At 37.8% G+C, this 26,156-nt stretch overlaps 1 protein-coding gene across 1 annotated transcript in view; it reads left to right on the top strand.

The window, feature by feature from the left end:
- Positions 1-26,156, top strand: part of CCDC148 (coiled-coil domain containing 148) — a 255,718-nt gene that overhangs the window by 121,532 nt on the left and 108,030 nt on the right.

The following is a 26,156-nucleotide window of genomic DNA, read 5'->3' as shown; positions in this document are numbered from 1 at the left end:
GCTATATTATGCTATCTGTGGCTCTTGGCAGGTAGCTAATTGAAATTCCACAAGGCCTGGGGACTTGATGAATCTATGTATTAGTTCCAAGTAAAATAACCAAGCTAGCCCTATTCTTAAAATGTCTTAGTTTTAAAAAGTGCATTTATCTGCATTGGGGTCTATTTTGTAAAGTCTAAAAGAGGCTGTACTTTTTAATGTTCTTTATAATGAATGCCTTTTTTTTCAGTGGCAAACCAGAAAAACATCTCATAAGATGTTTTACAAATGAGGATATTGGATATGACATATATTGTCTGTTTGCATTTTAGAGTGAGTTTATGCAATACAACTCTAGGCAATGATAACCACAAGCACTAGGTAATTTAAGAGAAGAAAACACAATTTGGGGTTGGAAAGCCAGTATTTTTTAAATTCCTATTAAAAATAAAAATATATTTACTAAAAAAAAATTAAGTGTGTCTCATTTAACAAGATAGAGAATCCAGAAATAGACCCACACATCAGTGTTCAGGTGATTTTCAACAAAGACACAAAGTTAATTCAACGGAGAAAGAGTAGTCTTATAAACAAGTGATGTGGGAGCCATTAAATACCCAGATGCAAAAAGAAATGAACCTTGATACATACCTTGTGCTCTATACAAAAATTAACTCAAAATGGACCTAAATGTAAAACTGAAAACTACAAAACACAGGAAGACAATAAAGGAGAAAATCTTTATGACTTTGGATTGAAAAAAGATTTCTTAAACACAACACCAAATGCACTATACCTAGAAGAAAAAGTTGATAAATTGGACTTTCTCAAAATTAAGAACTTCTACTCATTGTGAAGACAATAAAGACAGGCCTCCCACTAGGAGAAAATATTTGCAAATCACATATCTGATGAAGGGCTTGAATCAGAGTTAATGAAGAATTTTCAAAACTTAATAACGAGTAAACAACTCAATAAAAAAGAAAGTCACTTCACAAAAAAAGATATTTGGCAAATAGGACATGAAAAGATGCTCAATATCTTTAGTCACTAGAGAAATGCAAATTAAAACCACAATGGGATATCACTATATAACCTATTGAAAAGTCTAAAATAAAAATCTGACCATACCAAATATTGACAAAGATGTGGAACATCTTGAATTTGCTTACATTGCTGGTGGGGATGCAAAATGATACAGTCACTTTGTAAAACATTTCTGCAGTTACGTATGCTGTTAAACATACACTTACCACAATACCCCAGCAATCCTACTCCTAGATGTTTATTTATGTAAAATGAAAACCTATGTTCACACAAAAATCTATAAGTAAACACATGCAGCAGCTCTATTTTTCATTGCTACAACTGGAAGCAACTCCAAGACCCCAATGCCCTCAACTGGGGAAAGGATAAACAAACTGTGGTACTTCCATATGATGGATTATTACTTAGCAGTAAAAGTAACGAACTATTGATACACACAAAAAATGGACAAATCTCAAAGGTATTATGCTAAGTGGAAAATGCCACACACAAAAGGTTCCATACTATGTGATTTCAATTATATGATCTCCTTGCAAAAAGAAAACCATAGAAGCTGGAGAAGGAGGGACTTCCCTAATCAGCAGGAAGAGGAGAAGGCCACATCACTTCCCTTGAAATTTACTTTCCAGAAATTGCACACTCTGGTTCCACTTAGTGTCTCATAAACCAGCACTTTTTCACAACTGTCAGACATGACTGCAAGGTGAACAATACGGGCTGTTTGAGGTGGTTGATGTCCAGCCCAAAGTTAAAAGGTCATTACTATGAAAGAAGGGGAGAATAAATACAAGGGATAATCAGCAGACTATGACTGTGAGTTACCAGCAAGGGATTTGGGGTACGTGGCTCCCTAAGACTCTACTTCTGCTTCGGGCATTCTCACAAAAGCTTATTATCTGTAAGGACAGACACAGGGACCTTGGAGCTGTATCATTCTCTTGGAGGGTTGAGTCGATGGTATATTTTAGGGAAGACCTCAAGAAAAAAATAGGTTTGGTTAAATGGTAACTATGGTCTTTAGCTTCTCTCAGTCCCCATTGGTTCCATCTGTTCTTCTCTCCATGCCTCTTCCACTTGCACTTGCTACGTGATAACCAAATATTTGTGGAATAAATACATGAAAATTTGTTTTAAAAAACTCATAGGTTAAATCATGTCAAATTGCTGTTTTTGTAGGTCAGAAATAGCTGACTATTAGCACTTTTATATGGCACATTTTATTTTATTTTATTTTTTTATATATGAAATTTATTGACAAATTGGTTTCCATTCAACACCCAGTGCTCATCCCAAAAAGTGCCCTCCTCAACACCCATCACCCACCCTCCCCTCCCTCCCACCCCCCATCAACCCTCAGTTTGTTCTCAGTTTTTAACAGTCTCTTATGCTTTGGCTCTCTCCCACTCTAACGTCCTTTTTTTTTTTTTTTCCTTCTCCTCCCCCATGGGTTCCTGTTAAGTTTCTCAGGATCCACATAAGAGTGAAACCATATGGTATCTGTCTTTCTCTGTATGGCTTATTTCACTTAGCATCACACTCTCCAGTTCCATCCACGTTGCTACAAAAGGCCATATTTCATTCTTTCTCATTGCCACGTAGTATTCCATTGTGTATATAAACCACAATTTCTTTTTTTTTTTTTTTTTTTTTTTTTTTTTTTTTTTTTTTTTTTTTTATATGAAGTTTATTGACAAATTGGTTTCCATACAACACCCAGTGCTCATCCCAAAAGGTGCCCCTCCTCAATACCCATCACCCACCCGCCCCTCCCTCCCACCCCCATCAACCCTCAGTTTGTTCTCAGTTTTTAACAGTCTCTTATGCTTTGGCTCTCTCCCACTCTAACGTCCTTTTTTTTTTTTTTTTTTTTTTTTTTTTTCCTTCCCCTCCCCCATGGGTTCCTGTTAAGTTTCTCAGGATCCACATAAGAGTGAAACCATATGGTATCTTAAACCACAATTTCTTTATCCATTCATCAGTTGATGGACATTTAGGCTCTTTCCATAATTTGGCTATTGTTGAGAGTGCTGCTATGAACATTGGGGTACAAGTGCCCCTATGCATCAGTACTCCTGTATCCCTTGGGTAAATTCCTAGCAGTGCTATTGCTGGGTCATAGGGTAGGTCTATTTTTAATTTTCTGAGGAACCTCCACACTGTTTTCCAGAGCGGCTGCACCAATTTGCATTCCCACCAACAGTGCAAGAGGGTTCCCGTTTCTCCACATCCTCTCCAGCATCTATAGTCTCCTGATTTGTTCATTTTGGCCACTCTGATTGGCGTGAGGTGATACCGGAGTGTGGTTTTGATTTGTATTTCCCTGATAAGGAGCGATGCTGAACATCTTTTCATGTGCCTGTTGGCCATCTGGATGTCTTCTTTAGAGAAGTGTCTATTCATGTTTTCTGCCCATTTCTTCACTGGGTTATTTGTTTTTCGGGTGTGGAGTTTGGTGAGCTCTTTATAGATTTGAGATACTAGCCCTTTGTCCGATATGTCATTTGCAAATATCTTTTCCCATTCCGTTGGTTGCCTTTTAGTTTTGTTGGTTGTTTCCTTTGCTGTGCAGATGCTTTTTATCTTCATAAGGTCCCAGTAATTCACTTTTGCTTTTAATTCCCTTGCCTTTGGGGATGTGTCCAGTAAGAGATTGCTACGGCTGAGGTCAGAGAGGTCTTTTCCTGCTTTCTCCTCTAAGGTTTTGATGGTTTCCTGTCTCACATTTAGGTCCTTTATCCATTTTGAGTTTATTTTTGTAAATGGTGTGAGAAAGTGGTCTAGTTTCAACCTTCTGCATGTTGCTGTCCAGTTCTCCCAGCACCATTTGTTAAAGAGGCTGTCTTTTTTCCATTGGATGTTCTTTCCTGCTTTGTCAAAGATGAGTTGGCCATACGTTTGTGGGTCTAGTTCTGGGGTTTCTATTCTATTCCATTGGTCTGTGTGTCTGTTTTTGTGCCAATACCATGCTGTCTTGATGATGACAGCTTTGTAGTAGAGGCTAAAGTCTGGGATTGTGATACCTCCTGCTTTGGTCTTCTTCTTCAAAATGACTTTGGCTATTCGGGGCCTTTTGTGGTTCCATATGAATTTTAGGATTGCTTGTTCTAGTTTCGAGAAGAATGCTGGTGCAATTTTGATTGGGATTGCATTGAATGTGTAGATAGCTTTGGGTAGTATTGACATTTTGACAATATTTATTTTTCCAATCCATGAGCAGGGAATGTCTTTCCATTTCTTTAAATCTTCTTCAATTACCTTCATAAGCTTTCTATAGTTTTCAGCATACAGATCCTTTACATCTTTGGTTAGATTTATTCCTAGGTATTTTATGCTTCTTGGTGCAATTGTGAATGGGATCAGTTTCTTTATTTGTCTTTCTGTTGCTTCATTGTTAGTGTATAAGAATGCAACTGATTTCTGTACATTGATTTTGTATCCTGCAACTTTGCTGAATTCATGTATCAGTTCTAGCAGACTTTTGGTGGAGTCTATCGGATTTTCCATATATAATATCATGTCATCTGCAAAAAGCGAAAGCTTGACTTCATCTTTGCCATATATGGCACATTTTAATATGTAGATAAGGATAAGGTATGCTGGTTCCTTTTGTATCATATACAATGGTAATATTAACAGTGCAACTTTCTCTAGAGATCTGATTTTTATATGTAATGCAATAGATAAATGTGCTCTTCTGTCCCCCATTCCACACTGTTCTTCTCCCCGTGTTCATCTCACATATTGCATTTATTTCATCTGATGTAATGTTTGTATGTCTATTGCTGGACTCTAAACATATGAAGACAAGGATACACTTTTTATTCATCTTTGTGTCACTAGTGTCTGACACCAATTATAATCCATCATAGGTACTCAAAAAGCCCAGTATTGATTTCATATACCCTTGAATAAATTATATTTGTATAAAATTGACTTTAATTAAAAAAAATGCTATGGGAAGAATCTTGTATAGACAAGATTCTAATGCACACCGTATACACAAGGTTCTCTGATAATCTACTTGCATTTCATGCTGTTCACACCTGGCTTTTATGGTTTTTCAATGTTAAAAAATTTTGCATTTTAAAATCAGTTTATGGTATTAACTCATCCAAGTCTTTCTGAGACAATTGTCATGGTTTTTGTAACTCCAGAGCTCATTCTGGTTTCTATATATACTTTTCTCCAACTAGAAACTCAGAGGGCAGATCTATCTGCTTTTTATAGTTTGCCCTTTTACCTTGGCATTGTTTGATTAGGGAAACTTTAGGCAGTGAACGAGAGGATAATTGGGTAGAAAAACCTAGTCCTGATTCCTTGCTTTTAGCTCCAGAAGGAACAGGAAATCTTTTATCAAAAGAATTTCAAGTTTAGGATTAACAGGTTACAAATGGACAAATGAGGTCATCTTTTTAATGTGCCGTGTATTTTCATAGATCTCTCTGGGTAGTAATGGAGAAATTAAATATATTAGTCATTGAAGGACATATCTGTTATGATATCTATGGTACATAAGTACATTTCTACCCAGTGGAGAATTTAGTTCTCTGAACACAATGACTACTTGTCTGTTGTTACCAGGCTGATTCTTACCCAGTGAATTCCCATTAGCCTATTTTCACTGCAGACTACTTGAGAAAATTCCCATTTTGTAAATGTCTAAAATAATGTATATTGAGTTTCTCCTATATTGTCTCACTATGACAAATGTTACATTTGGTTATGGTGGCTTGCTGGAAATTCTTTTTTGTGAGTGAGAGAGGCAGAGTAGTGAAGGGATAGAGTTGAACAAAAAATGAGAAAAGTGATCTGTTGGTGCCTGCGGCATTTATAATAAAGAGAATCAAATTTCCGGGCATGAAAGAACCATAAGAGACATGTTAAAAGTGATTCTTCTGGGCTCTGTGCCTATTTCTTTACTTTCACAAAAGATGGAATTTGTAAAAGACGTATGTTGAATGCCTGAGTATCTGAAAGTGACACAAGTTGATTGTTTCTAATTTCCTTAGTGATTATTACAAAAATTTCTTTGTGTATAGCCTAAATCACTCATTTACTCAGTCACCTAATATTTTTTGAGTACCTGCCTGTGCCAGGCACTGTGATAGGCACTATGCATACAGAGATGACTAAGATGGATACAAAGATCTTAGATTCCAGTAGAAAAGAATGGTGTATAAACATATAGTTATTACGGAGTGTGGTAAGTGCCACAGGAGAGTATGTATGAAAATTATGGGAGCGTGGAGGAGGGTACATAGCATACAGAGGGAGGCAGCAGTAGTAAACCCTGGGAGAGGCAAGCATTTGAACTCAATCCTAAAGGATGGTGTTTATTAGCGGTAAAATGAGAAGTGAGAGGACGGACATTCTAAACATGGGACAGATGAGCCAGTCTCCCACAGATCAGAAACCTGTTGGCATACAAAAGCATTTTGGTGTTTCCTGATCATAAATTGTGGTCTAGAGAATGACGAGAGGAGGGCTAGCGAGGTAAGTGTGTGCTAGATCTTGCAGGGATGCTCAATGTCAAGGAGCTGGAGTTGTAGTCACCGGGAGTGATAAGGAGCCATCAAAGTGTTTTAGTAGGAGATCGACAGGTTTTAAGATCAATCTGATAGTTTAGGGGAGGATGGATTTTATGGGACTACTACTAGAGGAGGGGAGGGAAGTCAGGCAACTATTGCCACAGTCTGGGTGAAAGATGATAGTGGTCTGAGTTAGAGTGATGGAAATAGAGATAGAGAGAAGGGGTAGAAGGATATTTAGAAAGTGGACAGAACTGGGTAATGGAGAACAAACAGCAAAAGTTACCCAGGTTTCTCGCTTTCATTACTGGATGGATGGGTTTGTTCATTCTTTTGTTCATTCATTTAGCAAATATTAAGTGAGTGCTGAGTATGTGCTGGCATTTTTCTAAGTACTAGGGGAGTCAAATGTGAAAAAGACCCCTAAATCTCAACCCTTGTGATACATTCTAATAGAAGTTAGTATGCCTAACAAGATATATAAGTAAAATATATAGTGCAAGAGAGTAGTAAGTATTAGTGACAGAAAGATTAAGCAAAGAAAGGGACCCAAACTGGGGGGAGTGCTGTTGAATGTTTAGATACTCTATGGAAGGCCTTGGAGAGAAGATGACAATTGAGTAAAAACCTGAAACAGATGAGAGAACAAGCTATGTATCTAGGGGGAATGTAACCAGCAAATCTAGGCAAAGGGAAGCGTGTACAAAGGCCCTGCCTCTTGAGGAACAGAAATGAGAATAGTGTGGTTGGAGTGAGCAAGGAATGCTGTGATCTGACCTAAACAGTTTAACAGGATCCCTCTGACTGTGGGTTTGAGAATAGGCTAGAGGGGCAAGGGAATAAGCTGGCTAACCCATTTGGAGGATTTTGCAGTTAGCCAGGCTAGAGATGATAGTATGAAATGTTAATATATAATGACAACCTTCACTGCCTGGCAGAGCATGCCCTGTGGCCAGTTCTGGCCAGCTGGTAGCTTCCTTCTTCCCTAGCTTGTTTTGGTGACTTATCCTGCCCTCAGCCTGCTGCTGTGCCTCAGCTCCCTTTCCTCTGTGACTCACCTTAGTTTCCATATCTGCATCTTATTTTATTTTTTTTTTTAATGCTCATTTATTTTTGAGAAAGAGAGCACAAGTGGGGAGGGGCAGAGAGAGAGGGAGACACAGAATTGGAAGCAGGCTCCACGCTCTGAGCTGTCAGCACAGCGCCCGACGCGGGGCTAGAACTCATGAGCTGTGAGATCATGACCTGAGCTGAAGTCGGACACTCAACTGCCTGAACCACCTAGGTGCCCCTGCATCTTATTTGTCACTCTAGGTCTACCGTACATACATGTCACCCTTCTTGGCCCCCTCCTCTTCAAGACGTCTGCCTCACCCCAGTCCCTGGCTGCGTGCTTCTCTTAGTCCCTTTCTTTCAGCCTCTTACCCACATTTTCCTTCTCAGGCTCTACCCTGACACCAACCCTCAGCCTCTGAATAGTATAAGCCAATTTTTGTGATAATCATTTCTCTGCTTTTACCACTGATTATGCATCCCTGTGTTTTGCCTGTGTTTGAACTTTTGTGAATAGAATCAAATAGTATGTTATAGTATCATGCATGACATCTTTTCCCCTATACTTTGTTGTTGCATGTGACCTTAGATTACCATAATTTATTGATCTGTTTTGCTATTGATGACATTTGGGTCATTTGCATGTTTAGAGTTTTTAGGAAGTATGTTGCTATGAACATTTTTACACATGTTCCCTTACACCACATTTCTGTGGGGAATACCTAAGAGTGAATTGCTGGATCAGGGCATATATGTATTTACAACTTTGCAAGGTTACTCCCACACTTTTTCTTAAAGGGGCCGCACCAATTTACTGTTACAACAGCTACGTATATAAGCTCCCATTGTTCTAAATTCTTGCTAATGCTTGTATTCTGAAATGTTTTCATTTTAACCAATTTGGTGGATGTGAACTGGTATTTTGCTGTGATTTTCACTTGCAGTTCCCTAATTTTTAGTGATGTTGAAGGTCTTTTAGCATGCGTAATGGCTATTTGGATTTCTTCTTTGTAAAAATTGGCTGTTCAAATCTTTCGCTCATTTTTTTTCCTATTTGACAACCTGTCTTTTTTCTTACCAGTTTACAGTTATTCACTAAATATTTTGGGTATAAGCTCTTTGGGGTTATATCTGCTTCAGATATGTTTTTCTACTCTTTATCACTCATTTTCATTGTCTGAGTAGTAACTTCCCACTTAGAAAAGTTTTTAATTTTTTTAATTTCTCAATGTTTATTTTTGAGAGAGAGTGAGAGAGAGAGAGAGAGCATGAGCTGGGGAGGGGCAGAGAGAGAGGGAGACACAGAACCTGAAACAGGCTCCATCCAGGCTGCGAGCTGTCAGCACAGAGCCCAACATGGGGCTTGAACTCATGAACCACGAGATCACGACCTGAGCCGAAGTCGGACGCTTACCGACTGAACCACACATGCTCCCCAGAAAAGTTTTTAATTTTTAAGTAATGAATTTATCAGTTTTCTCTCTGATGTTAATACTTTTGTATTTTGTGTAAAATATCTTTCCCTACCTCTGGGGCAGAAACTGGAATTCAAAAAATTCTCTTAAAAATAAAAAAATTGTGAAGACTAATTACAATAGATACCTTAAGTCCAATTATGGATTGCGAATAAATATTGTGAGTGTTAAGAATATATCATTATTGAAAACTATCTCAGGGCTACTACATGTAGTTGTGCAAAGTAAATAGCACCCTCAAGGGATTGTGCCATCTGAAGAAATTAAAGTTGGCAGTGCACAACCTGAATGTTCACAACAGGGTTGACTATTTCATGCACAAAGTCCTTTTGGGGAGTTGGGGAGCTACTCTAATGCAACCTGCACTTCTTTGCAGTCACAATGGTTATTCTTGATACTTAACATTTCATACCTACCAAATGTTCCAAATTAGGCTAATGTTTTGTCATAATCACCTTATAATTTTTCTCTCTGGCTCACAAATAAGGAAAATAGGAGCACCTGCGTGGTTCAGTCGGTTAAGCATCCGACTTCGGTTCAAGTCGTGATCTCACAGTTTGTGAGTTCGAGTCCCACATCAGGCTCTGTGCTGAAAGCTCAGACTGGAGCTTGCTTTAGATTCTGGGTCTCTGTCTCTCTCTGCCCTACCCCACTCACATTCTGTTTTTCTCCCTCTATCTTGAAAATAAATCAAATAAACATGAAAATGTTTTTTAAAAAACAAAGAAAACCAAGAAAAATAATAACTAAAATTTATGAAACGTTTCCTACATTTTAGGGACTATGCCATGTGATTTACATACATGGCCTCATTTAATATCTTAATTTTCTCTATTTTATAAACAAGGAAACAGAAACTTAGATGGGGGTAAGTAATTTGTTTAAGTTTAACAAACTCATAAGTAATCTGGAGAAGACATGACCTAATATTCTTGGGCTTCAATTTCTTTTTCTCTCAAAGATAAGAGTTGGACTAAATTATCTCCAGGTCTCAAATTCTAGGATTTGCATGTAAAATACAATGTTTGTATCTCTGCAGTAAATTCCCATCTTTGAGTGAATTTCTAGTATTAGCTGCACAGGTTGGAATTTCTGTTTATAGGCTGGTAATTAGTATTAAGGATCATACTTTTCCATTTGTCATATTAACAAAGTGTCCATGTTCTAGAACAAATGAGTGACCTTTAAAATAATGGAGTTTAGGGCACCTGACTGGCTCAGTTGGTACAGCACATGACTCTTGATCTCAAGGTTATAAGTTCAAGCCCTACAATGGGTGTAGAGATTACTTAAAATAATGGGGTTTAGTCTGATCCAAGAGACCTTTTCTTTTTTTTTTTTTTTTTTTTGGTTATATAAAGTATTTTATTTTTTCAATATATGAAGTCTATTGTCAAACTGCTTTTCATGCAACACCCAGCGCTCATCCCAAAATGTGCCCTCCTCAATACCCATCACCCACCCTCCCCTGCCTCCCACCCCCCATCAACCCTCAGTTTGTTCTCAGTTTTTTTTTTTTTATTTTTTATATATATGAAATTTATTGACAAATTGGTTTCCATACAACACCCAGTGCTCATCCCAAAAGGTGCCCTCCTCAATACCCATCACCCCCCCCCCCCTCCCTCCCACCCCCCATCAACCCTCAGTTTGTTCTCAGTTTTTAACAGTCTCTTATGCTTTGGCTCTCTCCCACTCTAACCTCCTTTTTTTTTTTTTTTTCCTTTCCCTCCCCCATGGGTTTCTGTTAAGTTTCTCAAGATCCATATAAGAGTGAAAACATATGGTATCTGTCTTTCTCTGTATAGCTTATTTCACTTAGCATCACACTCTCCAGTTCCATCCATGTTGCTACAAAGGGCCATATTTCATTCTTTCTCATTGCCACGTAGTACTCCATTGTGTACTTTTTTTATCCATTCATCAGTTGATGGACATTTAGGCTCTTTCCATAATCTGTCTATTGTTGAGAGTGCTGCTATAAACATTGGGGTACAAGTGCCCCTATGCATCAGTACTCCTGTATCCCTTGGGTAAATTCCTAGCAGTGCTATTGCTGGGTCATAGGGTAGGTCTATTTTTAATTTTTTGAGGAACCTCCACACTGTTTTCCAGAGTGGCTGCACCAGTTTGCATTCCCACCAACAGTGCAAGAGGGTTCTCATTTCTCCACATCCTCTCCAGCATCTATAATCTCCTGATTTGTTAATTTTGGCCACTCTGACTGGTGTGAGGTGATATCTGAGTGTGGTTTTGAGTTGTATTTCCCTGATGAGGAGTGATGTTGAGCATCTTTTCACGTGCCTGTTGGACATCCGGATGTCTTCTTTAGAGAAGTGTCTATTCATGTTTTCTACCCATTTCTTCACTGGGTTATTTGTTTTTCGGGTGTGGAGTTTGGTGATCTCTTTATAGATTTTGGATACTAGCCCTTTGTCCGATATGTCATTTACAAATATCTGTTCCCATCCCGCTGGTTGCCTTTTAGTTTTGTTGGTTGTTTCCTTTGCTGTGCAGAAGCTTTTTATCTTCATAAGGCCCCAGTAGTTCATTTTTGCTTTTAATTCCCTTGCCTTTGGGGATGTGTCAAGTAAGAAATTGCTACGGCTGAGGTCAGAGAGGTCTTTTCCTGCTTTCTCCTCTAGGGTTTTGTTGGTTTCCTGTCTAATATTCAGGTCCTTAATCCATTTTGAGTTTATTTTTGTGAATGGTGTGAGAAAGTGGTCTAGTTTCAATTTTCTGCATGTTGCTGTCCAGTTCTCCCAGCACCATTTGTTAAAGAGACTGTCTTTTTTCCATTGGATGTTCTTTCCTGCTTTGTCAAAGATTAGTTGGCCATACGTTTGTGGGTCTAGTTCTGGGGTTTCTATTCTATTCCATTGGTCTATGTGTCTGTTTTGTGCCAATACCATGCTGTCTTGATGATGACAGCTTTGTGGTAGAGGCTAAAGTCTGGGATTGTGATGCCTCCTGCTTTGGTCTTCTTCTTCAAAATGACTTTGGCTATTCGGGGCCTTTTGTGGTTCCATATGAATTTTAGGATTGCTTGTTCTAGCTTCGAGAAGAATGCTGGTGCAATTTTGATTGGGATTGCATTGAATGTGTAGATAGCTTTGGGTAGTATTGACATTTTGACAATATTTATTCTTCCAATCTATGAGCACGGAATGTTTTTCCATTTCTTTATATCTTCTTCAATTTCCTTCATAAACTTTCTATAGTTTTCAGCATACAGATCTTTTACATCTTTGGTTAGATTTATTCCTAGGTATTTTATGCTTCTTGGTGCAATTGTGAATGGGATCAGTTTCTTTATTTGTCTTTCTGTTGCTTCATTATTAGTGTATAAGAGTGCAACTGATTTCTGTACATTGATTTTGTATCCTGCAACTTTGCTAAATTCATGTATCAGTTCTAGTAGACTTTTGGTGGAGTCTATCGGATTTTCCATGTATAATATCATGTCATCTGCAAAAAGTGAAAGCTTAACTTCATCTTTGCCAATTTTGATGCCTTTGATTTCCTTTTGTTGTCTGATTGCTGATGCTAGAACTTCCAGCACTATGTTAAACAACAGCGGTGAGAGTGGACATCCCTGTCGTGTTCCTGATCTCAGGGAAGAAGCTCTCAGTTTTTCCCCATTGAGGATGATGTTAGCTGTGGGCTTTTCATAAATGGCTTTTATGATGTTTAAGTGTGTTCCTTCTATCCCGACTTTCTTGAGGGTTTTTATTAAGAAACGGAGCTGAATTTTGTCAAAGGCCTTTTCTGCATCGATTGACAAGATCATATGGTTCTTATCTTTTCTTTTATTAATGTGATGTATCACGTTGATTGATTTGCGAATGTTGAACCAGCCCTGCATCCCAGGAATGAATCCCACTTGATCATGGTGAATAATTCTTTTATATGCTGTTGAATTCGATTTGCTAGTATCTTATTGAGAATTTTTGCATCCATATTCATCAGGGATATTGGCCTGTAGTTCTCTTTTTTTACTGGGTCTCTGTCTGGTTTAGGAATCAAAGTAATACTGACTTCATAGAATGAGTCTGGAAGTTTTCCTTCCCTTTCTATTTTTTGGAATAGCTTGAGAAGGATAGGTATTATCTCTGCTTTAAACGTCTGGTAGAACTCCCCTGGGAAGCCATCTGGTCCTGGACTCTTATTTGTTGGGAGATTTTTGATGACCGATTCAATTTCTTCGCTGGTTATGGGTCTGTTCAAGCTTTCTATTTCCTCCTGATTGAGTATTGGAAGCGTGTGGGTGTTTAGGAATTTGTCCATTTCTTCCAGGTTGTCCAGTTTGTTGGCATATAATTATTCATAGTATTCCCTGATAATTGTTTGTATCTCTGAGGGATTGGTTGTAATAATTCCATTTTCATTCATGATTTTATCTATTTGGGTCATCTCCCTTTTCTTTTTGAGAAGCCTAGCTAGAGGTTTATCAATTTTGTTTATGTTTTCAAAAAACCAACTTTTGGTTTCGTTGATCTGCTCTACAGTTTTTTTAGATTCTATATTGTTTATTTCTGCTCTGCTCTTTATTATTTCTCTTCTTCTGCTGGGTTTAGGCTGTCTTTGCTGTTCTGCTTCTATTTCCTTTAGGTGTGCTGTTAGATTTTGTATTGGGGATTTTTCCTGTTTCTTGAGATAGGCCTGGATTGCAATGTATTTTCCTCTCAGGACTGCCTTCGCTGCATCCCAAAGTGTTTGGATTGTTGTATTTTCATTTTCGTTTGTTTCCATATATTTTTTAATTTCTTCTCTAATTCCCTGGTGACCCATTCATTCTTTAGTAGGGTGTTCTTTAACCTCCATGCTTTTGGAGGTTTTCCAGACTTTTTCCTGTGGTTGATTTCAAGCTTCGTAGCATTGTGGTCTGAAAGTATGCATGGTATGATTTCAATTCTTGTATACTTATGAAGGGCTGTTTTATGACCCAGTATGTGATCTATCTTGGAGAATGTTCCATGCGCACTCGAGAAGAAAGTATATTCTGTTGCTTTGGGATGCAGAGTTCTAAATATATCTGTCAAGTCTATCTGATCCAATGTACCATTCAGGGTCGTTGTTTCTTTATTGACTGTGTGTCTAGATGATCTATCCATTTCTGTAAGTGGAGTGTTAAAATCCCCTGCAATTACCACATTCTTATCAATAAGGTTGCTTATGTTTGTGAGTAATTGTTTTATATATTTGGGGGCTCCCGTATTCGGCGCATAGACATTTATAATTGTTAGCTCTTCCTGATGGATAGACCCTGTAATTATTATATAATGCCCTTCTTCATCTCTTGTTACAGCCTTTAATTTAAAGTCTAGTTTGTCTGATATAAGTATGGCTACTCCAGCTTTCTTTTGACTTCCAGTGGCATGATAAATAGTTCTCCATCCCCTCACTCTCAATCTGAAGGTGTCCTCAGGTCTAAAATGAGTCTCCAAGAGACCTTTTCAAAGGCTGGACCCAAACCATGATTATCTGTGTATAAATGACCATATTGGTTGCCTACTTAGTTCACAGTATTTCATATAGCTACAAAAAGTCCTTATCAGTGATGATGGAAATGCCATTTTGTGTGTTTGAATGGAGTTACAGCTCACCTAATGTAATAATTCATACTTAATCTTAAAGTTGGCTCAATGGTACAATTAGGCAACTTTGAACACAAACCCAGTAAACTTCTAATGCCTCATCCTGGTCTGATAAGACTCTTTAAAAATTCACATTATATGAATAATTTATGACTAAATATTGCCATTTTACATGTTAATCCTTTTATTACTAAATCAACTTAATTTTTTGGAGAAATTAGGCATCTTTCTTTCTCTGAAAGAAAGAAAGCTTGTCAGGAATTTATAGGTATAATGGTAATACTTTGATTTTAAAGTGAATTTATCCTTAAGCCATAAACTTCTTTGGATACTAACAAGTACTGCTAATGATGTGCATGGGTGATTCTGTCTGGAACTTACAATGCAGGAAAAATGCTCACTATAATATGTATCTTTTCAAAGTCATCATGACTACTTCTATTTTTCCAAAGTAATAATAATTTCTCCAGAGACTTTTTTTTCGATTTAAAATTTCCCCATCAAAAATCTTTTACAAAATACTTTGAATAAATATAACAAACTGCAACTCTGACTTCCAGCTGTCACCAAAGGTCTCCAAAGAATGTACTTTGATTATAAAACTAGATTGACAGGGATTTGAGGGGAAAAGAGAGAAACTCCAAAAAGCCATAGAGTGTTAGGCCCTTTGTTCACATAAATTCCCTAGTATGAAGCCATAGAAAAGTGTTAATACCAGAAACTTCTTTCTTTCTTTTTCAAGAAAGGAAAAAACCTAATTACTCCCTAGAAGTGAGTGGCGTGGCTCCCACTCATGCATACTGATGATCTGAATGGAAACCTATTATATTGTCGAAATTTAAACAGTATAACAATCACAATTTAGTTATCTTCCTTAATTTTTCAAAATACTTTGACATACATATTTCTGTCATCAAAGCTGTCTTAAGAGAGAAGAAAAATTATTATCCCTAAGCCCCAGATAAGGACATTGAGTCACAGAAAATTGGCCTGTCAGAAGTGACGTATTTGGCATTTGATTTGGGACTAGAATTCATTCTGCAGAGTCTTACCACTGCCATTTCCTAAAGACTACAGGATCACTTGCAGGGACATAGGAATAAATGGGAAAATGCTGCTCTGAGAAAAGTAAGGAAGTGCTCCTCCCACTTTCTCCTTTTCTGAGTCCTTTTTTCTTTATATTCATGCCACAGCAAAGTGAGTTGGCCTTGTTATTCCCAGTTTTGTAAATGTTTTGTAGCCACCTCGCTACTAATTTAAACAAATTCATATAAATCCGTTTGACTCTATTGACTTGCCTCTTTATTCTTGAAATTTTCTCATCCTTGTTCCTGAGAATCCTCTCTGCCCAGTTTTTCTTCTAGTCTATGGCCATTCCTAACTCTCTTGGACTGCAGTAATAGTCTCCCACATCGATTCCTCCTACCCCCGCCTTATGACCCTAAATCTATCCTCCAAATAGCCACTAGAATGGTCCACCTGAAGCAGAATATCTAGGTGTGTTACTTCCCTGCTTAAAACTTGTGTATGTATTCCCATGGACCATGGCTGTGGTTGTCAATACCCTCAGACCCAATACCTTGTATTTGCAACAAATGTTCTATAAAATCTCACTTACTCTCCTGAAATGAAATACATAGAAAATACAACCAACCTACACACACAGAACTTGAAAATGCAATCAATAAAATACCCTAACATAATGTAAAAGGGAAGTAAAGTAAAATAATTGACTGTAAAATAATATGTATTTCAGTGTGCAAATGTGTGGGTGTGACACCAGCAGGAGACATGATGGTCAGACACTTGCACCTATATGTAGAATCACAGTGACCATGATGGCTGCAGATACAGATGGATACAGGTGTACATATTCATGACTCAAATCTATGAGCAGTGTTGCTGTCAGTGACATGATTTTCTAAAATGGTAAAACTTAGTGATATAGTTTGTGACACTATCTTCTCATACTTCAATGTAAACAAGAATCACCCGGAGATCTCCTCAAACTTCACATTCTGGGATAGAGTTTGAAATTATGCTTTTCTAATGAGCCTCAGGTGATCCCTGTGCTGCAGGCCCATGGATCACGTGTTGAATAGCCAGAGCCTCGAGTACGGGGACTTTGTTTGTATGCAGAGGCTAATAACATCTATGGATATTCCAGTAACATTTTCATGGTCCATGCAAGACGTTATGAATTAGATAGCATGGGAGTCATCTATATATTGGAATAACTGCTATCTTGAAACATAGCCATGGAGGTCAGCAACCATAGGCTCTGAGCCCAAAGCAAGGGCCAGAAAGCCACAGAGAAAACACTATCCCCTTCTCTGAGAAAGAGTCCGTGGCTAAGGTTGGAATCCTCTCCAAGGGACTTGTGATATTTTGCAGGGAGGACAGTGGGGAAAGATAGTTCCTGCCAAACCCAAACTGATTCTGTAATCTCATGCCATGTATCTATCCAGGTTTTCAAGTGCCTGAGACAAATGTATGAGAGATGATGGTGGAGGGATGGCATGGCATTTGAATCCTTTGAAACAGGGAATAATGAACATGATGCATTCCTGTAAGGAACCCAGAATCACTGTGGTACAGAAAAACTGAAGGGAATGCAGGGCTAGCTAGCACCTCTAGGGTTTGGTGGCTTTGCGAGCACCAGCAGATGGCTTGCAAGGAAATCCCTTGTTAGAGCTGCAGACTTAGTGGATCAAAGTAGAGATGGCAGATCCTCCCCTGATGTGTAAGAAAGAGGCAAATGCCCATCAGACATGTACCTGTTAGTATACCCTCTGTTAATTTCTAGAAATACTTTGGGGACATTTTACAGTGGGCTGCAATCCCATGGGAGGAGGTAAGCATAAGGGGGCAGTAAAATTTGTACCCATATGTTAATGTGACTTTATTTGTAGTCACAGGTTGAAGAAGTCTGGGGACATTGTTATTTACTACTGGGGACTGGATGTATTATTTACTACTGATAATCATCAAACACATTCTTTACTGTTGTTCTCTATATATCATGCCTGCTATCACCACAATGTACACTTTTTACCCATCTTCATCTCCTTGTAGTTTGCCATCTTCTATATCAGGTTTGTATGACTCCCACCTAAATTTTCTTCCTGATCTTTATAAAATGCTCATGTAGAATTTGTTGATATAGAATCCTACTTTGTGGTGCAGGAAGCAATTTTTTTTTTCTTGATTCTTTGTTCAGAGCCAGAGGCTTACTGCTCACATTCTCTAGCCTCTTCCAAATACATAATTTCCAGTTAGAAGAAAAACTAACCTATTTCTTGTGTCTCCAAGTCTTCAATTTGTGGGACAAGTTTTTTAGACCCAAGAGATAGACACATTCTCGGTTTCATTATTTCATTCTTTCCCAATGAATAAGCAGAGATGTGAGGGTTGGTGTGCTTGATTCTAGACAAGCTCTTTTTGAACCTTGACTGAGTACCCCAAGAAGATAAATTTCCCATGTCAGACTTGCATTCAGTGTTCTGTCCTCTGCAGTAAGCCCCACACATCTATGCCCATGCAGAACTGGCATCTTCCTCTCTGGGCAAGGCTTCTGCAGCTTCATCAGAAACTGAGTCTATTCTGTCTGGGAGAGTTTCATACCTGATGGAGAGTAAGGCATTATAGACTTTACTCTTTTTCTTATCTGTGTCAAAGATAAGAATTGCCAAAGCATTGAAGTAATTGTGCTCTTTTTCTTGTTGACTTTCATTCAAGGATACTTTATTCTGTTCATCCAAGACTGTACTTCACCTTCCATAAACCAGAGATGTAGGAGGAGTTATGAATGCCTCCTCTTCCATTGAAGAGACTAACTTGGATTTAGGACCCATATATTTGTCTCCACCTCTAGCACATGCTCTGAGGTTTGTTCTAAGATCATTCATGAGTCTGAAGTTGAGCTACAGCTCTTTGTGGTTTCCCCAGAAATTCCCACTATAAATGATCTTATGAAAACTGCTTGGAATGCTGTATTTAAGCTTGTCAGGCAATTTTCATGTCTTCTCAGAGCTCACATATAATTGGTCCTGATATTAATAGACTAAGCATCAACCTAGCCTTTTGGACTTGGACAGGAAGAGAGGGAAGAGAAAAGAATAACAAGGAATGAATTAATATAACTTTATTTACTATAGGGAGGCAAAGAGGATGTAAGATACCTGAAATTTCCAACCTGAAGTGTTTAGAATAACAGAGAAAAGAGAAGAACAATTCACTTTTGTGACAAAATCACTAAGTTTGGTTATAAGGTGTGTTGTTTAAATGATAGCTATACTCCTAACTAAAAATAGTCAACATTTTCTGTGATTTTAGTTTAATAAAATAGATATGTTGCAAGCTACTCATATACTGGTGAATTATTATCTGAAAGGTTTAGAAGGGTACACATAAAACCCTCAGAGTAGCTTATTAACCATAAAAATCTATATCATTAATTACATTAGTTGGTGACAGAGAAGGTGACGATGATTATGGTGGAAAAGGATAGGTCAGTTTCATGAAGGTAGTTTGTCATAAATGTTTACAACGTTTGATTATTGTATATACTAAGCAGTTATCTATATAATTTCCTCTTAGGGATTTTAAAAATCTGGAATCACATCACACCTAAATTGCTCATTTTTCCCCAGGAGCTTTTCCTCCTGGATTCATCTATGAAACCTAAAACTGTGTGTGAATGAAATTCAGGAGGTATTCTCTAATAGAGCACACATATGTGGCTTCTGTCTACCACTATGTCAGCTTCTACGTTTTATGAAGATACTAAGAATGCTTTCCACAATAGGAAAAGGACTCCCACGCAAAGAGTGCCTTTGTGTATGTGGTGTGTGTGTGTGTGTGTGTGTGTGTGTACATACATAGTATTGTGCCAGACATATCTGTGCCAAAAAGCGTTGAGTTATACTTGTATTGTCATCAAGAAAATTTAGAGATCTATCCTTATGAATAGACTTTCTCTTGCTTGCTAACAAACATCCAGAAAAGTAGTATCTGTTGTCAAAAGTGATGATAATAATACAAACCTTTGTAAGATCCCAAGTTTACCTATGAATTATTTTTCTCTATGGACATTTCTAAGGGTTATCTTTGTCTGATCCACTTGGATATGGTTTTAGTGGCCAGAATTATCAGGATCAGGACTCTGCTCCTGATACAAAAAAGCAACCCTTTCCTTTGCTATTTGCTTCTGTCCTAAATAACACAAGGGTCATTGTCACTCATGTTCTCTGTCCAGATCTGATGTGAGCCCTTGGACCCAGAACAACTCCCTTCCATAAGAAACTACATCTAAGTAAGCCACTTCAGTTGTTTTTCACATTATTCTCATGAGACTCTGTCACAAAATGTGCAAACAAAATAAAACAATGCAAATTTACAAATTAGTGAAGAGTAAAAGTTAAATATTAATGTTCAGCGAGTTGACATTAATATTTGATTGTTTTCAATAAATCTGAATACTATCTTCACATATTTTATTGGGATTCTAATCAAAGAGACATATTTAAGTATTAAAAATCCAACAATTTAGTCATATAACTTAGCAATCCTCTGCTTGAAAGCATGCCTACAAAGTACCCACCAAAGGGGGGGGATGTGTTAAAGAAAGTATTGGCATAGATACTGCTTGATTCTGTTATTTACTTCCTCTTTGAGCTGAAGGACTTTCCAAAGATGCTTCAGCCTGGGTATATCCTAAAGCAGAGCCCAAGGAAAGGCTTATGTACAGATAATTTATTTTGGGAAGTAACCTCAAGGAAGAAAAGTAGGGACTTTGAAGGACTTAAACAAGGAAGGAGGGAAAGCTATTGTTAAGATATATTCTTTTGCTGATCACCACTGCAGGCTGTGTTCATTCAGTCTGTGTTCATTCTCACTGGGGATCCTCTGAGGAGACATAGAGAAAATGCCTTAGAACTATTTTTCCAAGGGATGGAACCATTCTTCCAAGGGGAAGAGTATGTATTCACAAGCTTCCATCTACTTTTGGCCAAAAGTTTCCCAACAGAGTATGAATTTTCTCGCATTTCTAGGTTTATGTATGCATTAGAATCAAAGGTTTTTGCAAATATTTCACATGGGGGGTTGGGACCAAGAAGCCATGGGGCAGAAAGTGAGAGATACATAGTGTAAGTGAAATCAAGTTGCGTTGCTTTCAGGTCATACCTGGGAGCAGCTGGTTGCCACAACAGCCACTGCAGTAAAAAGATTTGCTAATAGGATGTGAGGTGGGACACAGAGATGCCTGATATACCAGCTAACAAGGAGGAGTAAGGATAAAATGATTTATAAGAGGTTAGGTGAATTGAAACCACAATGAGATACCACTATACTTCTGTGAGAACAGCTTTAATTATTCCTCCACTCAAAAACTAACCACCCCCAAATTTGACAACATCAAGTCCTGGAGAGGTTGTGAAGCAACTGGAACTCTTATACATTGCTTATGGAAATGTAGATTGGTGCAGCAAAGTTGGAAAAACAGTTTGGCAAATTCTGATAAAGTTAAACATACACTTACCATATGACTCACTGATCCTACTGGGTATTTATCCAAGTGAAATGAAACTTATGTTTATACAAAAACCTGCAGCAAATGTTTATAGCAGCCTAATTATAACCAACCCAAACTGGACGCAATCCAAGTGTCCTGCAATTAGTGAGTGGATAAACAATCTGTGGTGCATCCATACAATGGAATACTCAGCAATACAAGGGAATTCGCTTCTGATGCATGCAACAACATGGTTGAATCTCCAATGTATTATGCTGAGTCACAGAAGCCAAACCCAAAAGACTACGTGGTATATAATTACTTCTATATAACAATCTGGAAAAGGCGAATTTATAGAGTCAGAAAACAGGGTGGAGCCACTGCATATAAGTAAAGGACTGACCAGCCTGAAAGAAGAGACAGATTGTGAGCATTTTTCAGTTAAAGCTAAAGTTGTTATTTTGTATGAAAGTAAAGTTAAATTCCTTCAGAGATCAGTGAAGGTCTCTATCTGTTTCTGATTGTTAATACTTTATTATAATCTGGGGAAAATGGCAGTCACTTATGTGCTATTTCATTCCAGTAGTATTATGTGTTCAATAATAGGCTGTGGGTGGGGCACCTGGGTGGCTGAGTTGGTTAAGCATCTGACTCTTGATCTTGGCTCAGGTTTTGATCTCAGGGTCCTGAGTTCAAGCCCTACATTGGGCTCCATGCTGGGTATGAAACCTATTTTTTTTTTAAAAAGGGCTATGGGCTGAGAATAAATGTAAAAAGCTGAATAAGTCTTTGTGTTAAAATAATTCTGTTAGGGGCGCCTGGGTGGTGCAGTCGGTTAAGCGTCCGACTTCAGCCAGGTCACGATCTCGCGGTCCGTGAGTTCGAGCCCCGCGTCAGGCTCTGGGCTGATGGCTCGGAGCCTGGAGCCTGTTTCCGATTCTGTGTCTCCTTCTCTCTCTGCCCCTCCCCCGTTCATGCTCTGTCTCTCTCTGTCCCAAAAATAAATAAAAACGTTGAAAAAAAAATAAAATAAAATAATTCTGTTATCTGATTGAGGAGACAACTTTAAAATAAATAATTTCACACTGTGATTAATTCTGTAATAAGTGTAGGTCTTAGAACAAAATAATTTTCTGATTGTGGCTGGGTCTGGGAAGGCCTTATAGAGGAAGAGATACTTAAGTTGAATCTGGAAGCGTGAATAAAAATTTCTGTTAAAATAAAGGGTAAGTAGGGGTAGCAGGGTGTTCCAGAAGTAGAAAAGACTGTTCAAAGCCATGGGGGCCTGAAAGCAGCATCGCATGTAGCTTGTTACGGGTACAGCATGGAGGGTGAAGAAAGGAATATTCTTAGATAGATATTCTGGTATGTGATGCCAAGAGTTGGAATTTTATCTGAAAGATGAGAGGTTGAAAACTGATGGCCTAAATCTTGATTAGGTCTTCATGTGTTTGTTTTTTAGAATGTAGGTGTATTTCCAGCATTGTGATTTTGGAAAATGTACATAAAAATCCAGACTTCCAGCTTCTCTTGAAAAATTGGAACATCTGGTGGCCCAGGACCTCCATTTCCATGACAACAACTAGCTGGAATCAAAAGCAACTGCCTCTCTTAAGTGCCTTTAGGTAGGGCATGTGCCTATCCATCTGAGTACAGTCCCAGCCACCACCTGTTGTCTTACACACAGTCCCCTTCACTAATTTGATACTCACCTGACACCGACAGATGTTTGAACTTGTTCCTCTCCTAGAGACAGTGGGGTACCATTGAAAGGCTTGAGCCAGTGGAGAAATATGATCAGATTTTTCATTATAAAGGGATTAGTCAGACATGATGTGCAGGATGGATTGGCATGGGATAAATCTGAAAATGGGAAGCCCAGTTAGGAAATAATTCTCATGATCTAGGAAAGCGATGATGAAAGTTTGACTGAACATGGTATCTTTGGTGCTAGAGAGGAGATAAAAGAGTCTAGACATACTAAGAAGGATTTGGTGACAGCATCTGAGTGGAAATGGAGACAATGGAGTCTAGAGTGGATCTTTACTTGGGCAACTGGGTTATGTATAATGCCATCAACCTAGATAGGGAATACAGGTTCTGAGACAAAGATGGTGATTCTTTTTTTTTTTTTTTTGAATGCATTACTTTTAGAGGGCTGTGGATTACTCTTTGGGGAGTTGGAAATATGGATCTGGAGCCATGGATTTGGGAGCTGTGAGCACATTTATGGTACTGGAGTCCCAATGGGTTAAGTCAAAAGGAAAGAACTAAAAGGAGACCCTGGGAACCCCAGGGGATATATAAAGGAGGTGGGTCCAGCTAGGCAATAAAGATTTACAATTGGCATTATTAATTCTGACATGTTACTAACTCTTTAAAATATGCTTTTATTCAATTATAAATTAGAGCTATTTTCTTATTAATGTTGCAGAATGTCTTAATTTAAATGCTAATGATAATATTATTCAAGCACTAGATCCTCTTCCTGTGTGATTCATGGAATGTGTATGACATAGAGGATTCACACATACGAGAAACCTGGATTGCCATAACTTTTCTGACTCCTATGAAAAGACAAAGTTCTTTTAAGTGTAAAAAATCCGAGACACCTGGTTGGCTCAGTTGGTTAAACATCCGACTCCTGATTTCAGCTCAGGTCATGATCTCACTGTTGTGAGATACAGCCTCGAGTCGGGCTCTGCCCTGACAGCATGGAGCCTACTTGGGATTCTCTCTCTCCCTCTCTCTCTCTCTCTGCCCCTCCCCCACTTGTACTCTCTCAAATTAAACAAATAAACATCTGAAAAAATAATTGTAAAAAATCCCCATGACATTTGCAAATGATGATGTACAGAATTACTGGTCAGTAGCATTAGCTCTGCTGTGACAGATAGGATCATTTTTCTAGCTGGGAATAATTATCTGTAAGCAGGAAATTTGCAGCAGAACATAGACTTGAAAAACCAAATTCAAATTTCTAAATCTCACAGCTTAAGTGGCAATTAGATTCACACCATCATGCTTTATATGTTCTATTTAATATGTTTTTATGGATTAGGACGGACTTGTCTCTTTGGCTGAGTAGTGTAGAATTTTATGTAAGGGGTCATAGCTATTTCTCTGAGCAACATATGCAGAATAAGTAATTAGAAGTTTGGGGAAGGTAGAGGAATATATAAGTGAGCTTCAGTGAAGTCATCATTTAGAAGTAAAACTGGTTAAATTTTGAACATAAAATAAATGAATTCAAAATAATACATATTGTTCTAGTGTTTATCTGCTCAGAACATTCATTTCAGAGACTTACTAAGACTTTATGGAAAGGAATAAGATTTCCCATTTCCATGAACATATTGTAGTATCAGCATAGCATCCTGCTTCTTCCTTAGTATCTATTTGGAAAAAGTTCAAGACAGGATTTATCATCTTGTGAATGCTTGAGGAATTATTGTCTGTAACTTCCATTAACATTCTGGAGGATAATCTGGGTGAGGTCCTTGTGCACAGATACAATGCCACCTTAATTTTGCATTTTAACTTTTGTCTTCCTCAACTCCCCTTTTTTTCCCCATAAGAAGATATTGCTTTTTTTTTTTCATTGATATGTTCTGACTGTACTTTCTGCAGGAAGGCATTCAGGCAATACACATATATCAATATGCACTATATCTAGTTTGAAATATTTATTGCCGAATAACATCCTAAGTGAAGGGGGTTCTGCTGATGATAATGGAAGTCACTTTCTTTTATGATTTTTCCCATTTAATCTTTTTGTGATCTCTGCCTGACTTCTCTTCTTAGTGCCCATATAGGTAAGATATAATGAGTTTCTGTGAAGAGATTAAAAGTACTGCCAAGTTCTGTAAATTATCTGTTGTTGATTCTGCTCTATATCTATAAAGAACTGAGCTGATGGGGGAAAACAATGTTCTCATTGAAGGCTTCCTGTTTGAGTCCTAACAATTAGGAAATCCATAAACTGTAATCACTTTTATCATAGTCTATAATCATTTTCCTTAATTTTTGTTCTCAGCAGTGGTCCCCATCTCATAGCTCCAAAATTATCTTATTCTCATAAAAAACCCCAAACAAACCTGTTCCATTGTTTACTGGCCTATGAGCATTTCTCTTGAGGCTCTGTTAATTAAAATGATAACTCTAAGGGAACTATCAGAGCTGTGAGGTGTATGGCTATGCTAGTGTAAACTTGTGCATTTAAGAATAGTTTACTAATGCTTACTTACATTATATAATACACATCTTCCACTTTCCCTCTCTAGATATCATATCACCCTAAATACAGGGAAGGATTCTAGATAACTCCTTCTCTTGTCAGTAATCCCTTTCACTCGCATTAATTAAGCAAATGCCTTGTTAGGCAAATTTGTATTTTATTTTTAACTATAGCCCAAGGTAAGATAGCTCAGAATTGCAGAATAAAAACAGAAGTCATTCTGGGGTTGGTGGCTTTATGGAAAATCTCTGATACAAAATTGCTATTATTTCTGCTCAGCAGAAAGTGGCCTCAACTTTCTTATAGGATGTTTGTAAAATCACAGATATCTTTATAACGTGTTTCATAGAATACCTTCCATGAGTTTGCATTGTAGTGGATTTTATGGATTACAAAAACTGCATAAAACTTGACCTCAGAATATAAACGGTACATAATCTAGTTGGGGTGTGGGATATGCATGTGAAATGGTTAATAAACAAGGTACATAATCTAGTTGGGGTGTGGGATATGCATGTGAAACGGTTAATAAACAAGACCATTTTTTTCTTTTCTTAAAAAATGAGATATAATTGACATATAACATTGTATTAGTTTCAGGTGTACAATATAATGATTTGAAATATGTATATATTACATGAAGTGATTACTACAATTATTTTTAGTTAACATCCATTGCCACATATAATTATTATTTAACACTTAAGATTTACTCTCTCAGAAATT

This window comes from Lynx canadensis, chromosome C1 (assembly GCF_007474595.2).
Source record: "Lynx canadensis isolate LIC74 chromosome C1, mLynCan4.pri.v2, whole genome shotgun sequence".
In the NCBI taxonomy this organism is placed as follows: domain Eukaryota; kingdom Metazoa; phylum Chordata; class Mammalia; order Carnivora; family Felidae; genus Lynx; species Lynx canadensis.
This window is presented reverse-complemented; position numbering and strand designations above follow the sequence as displayed.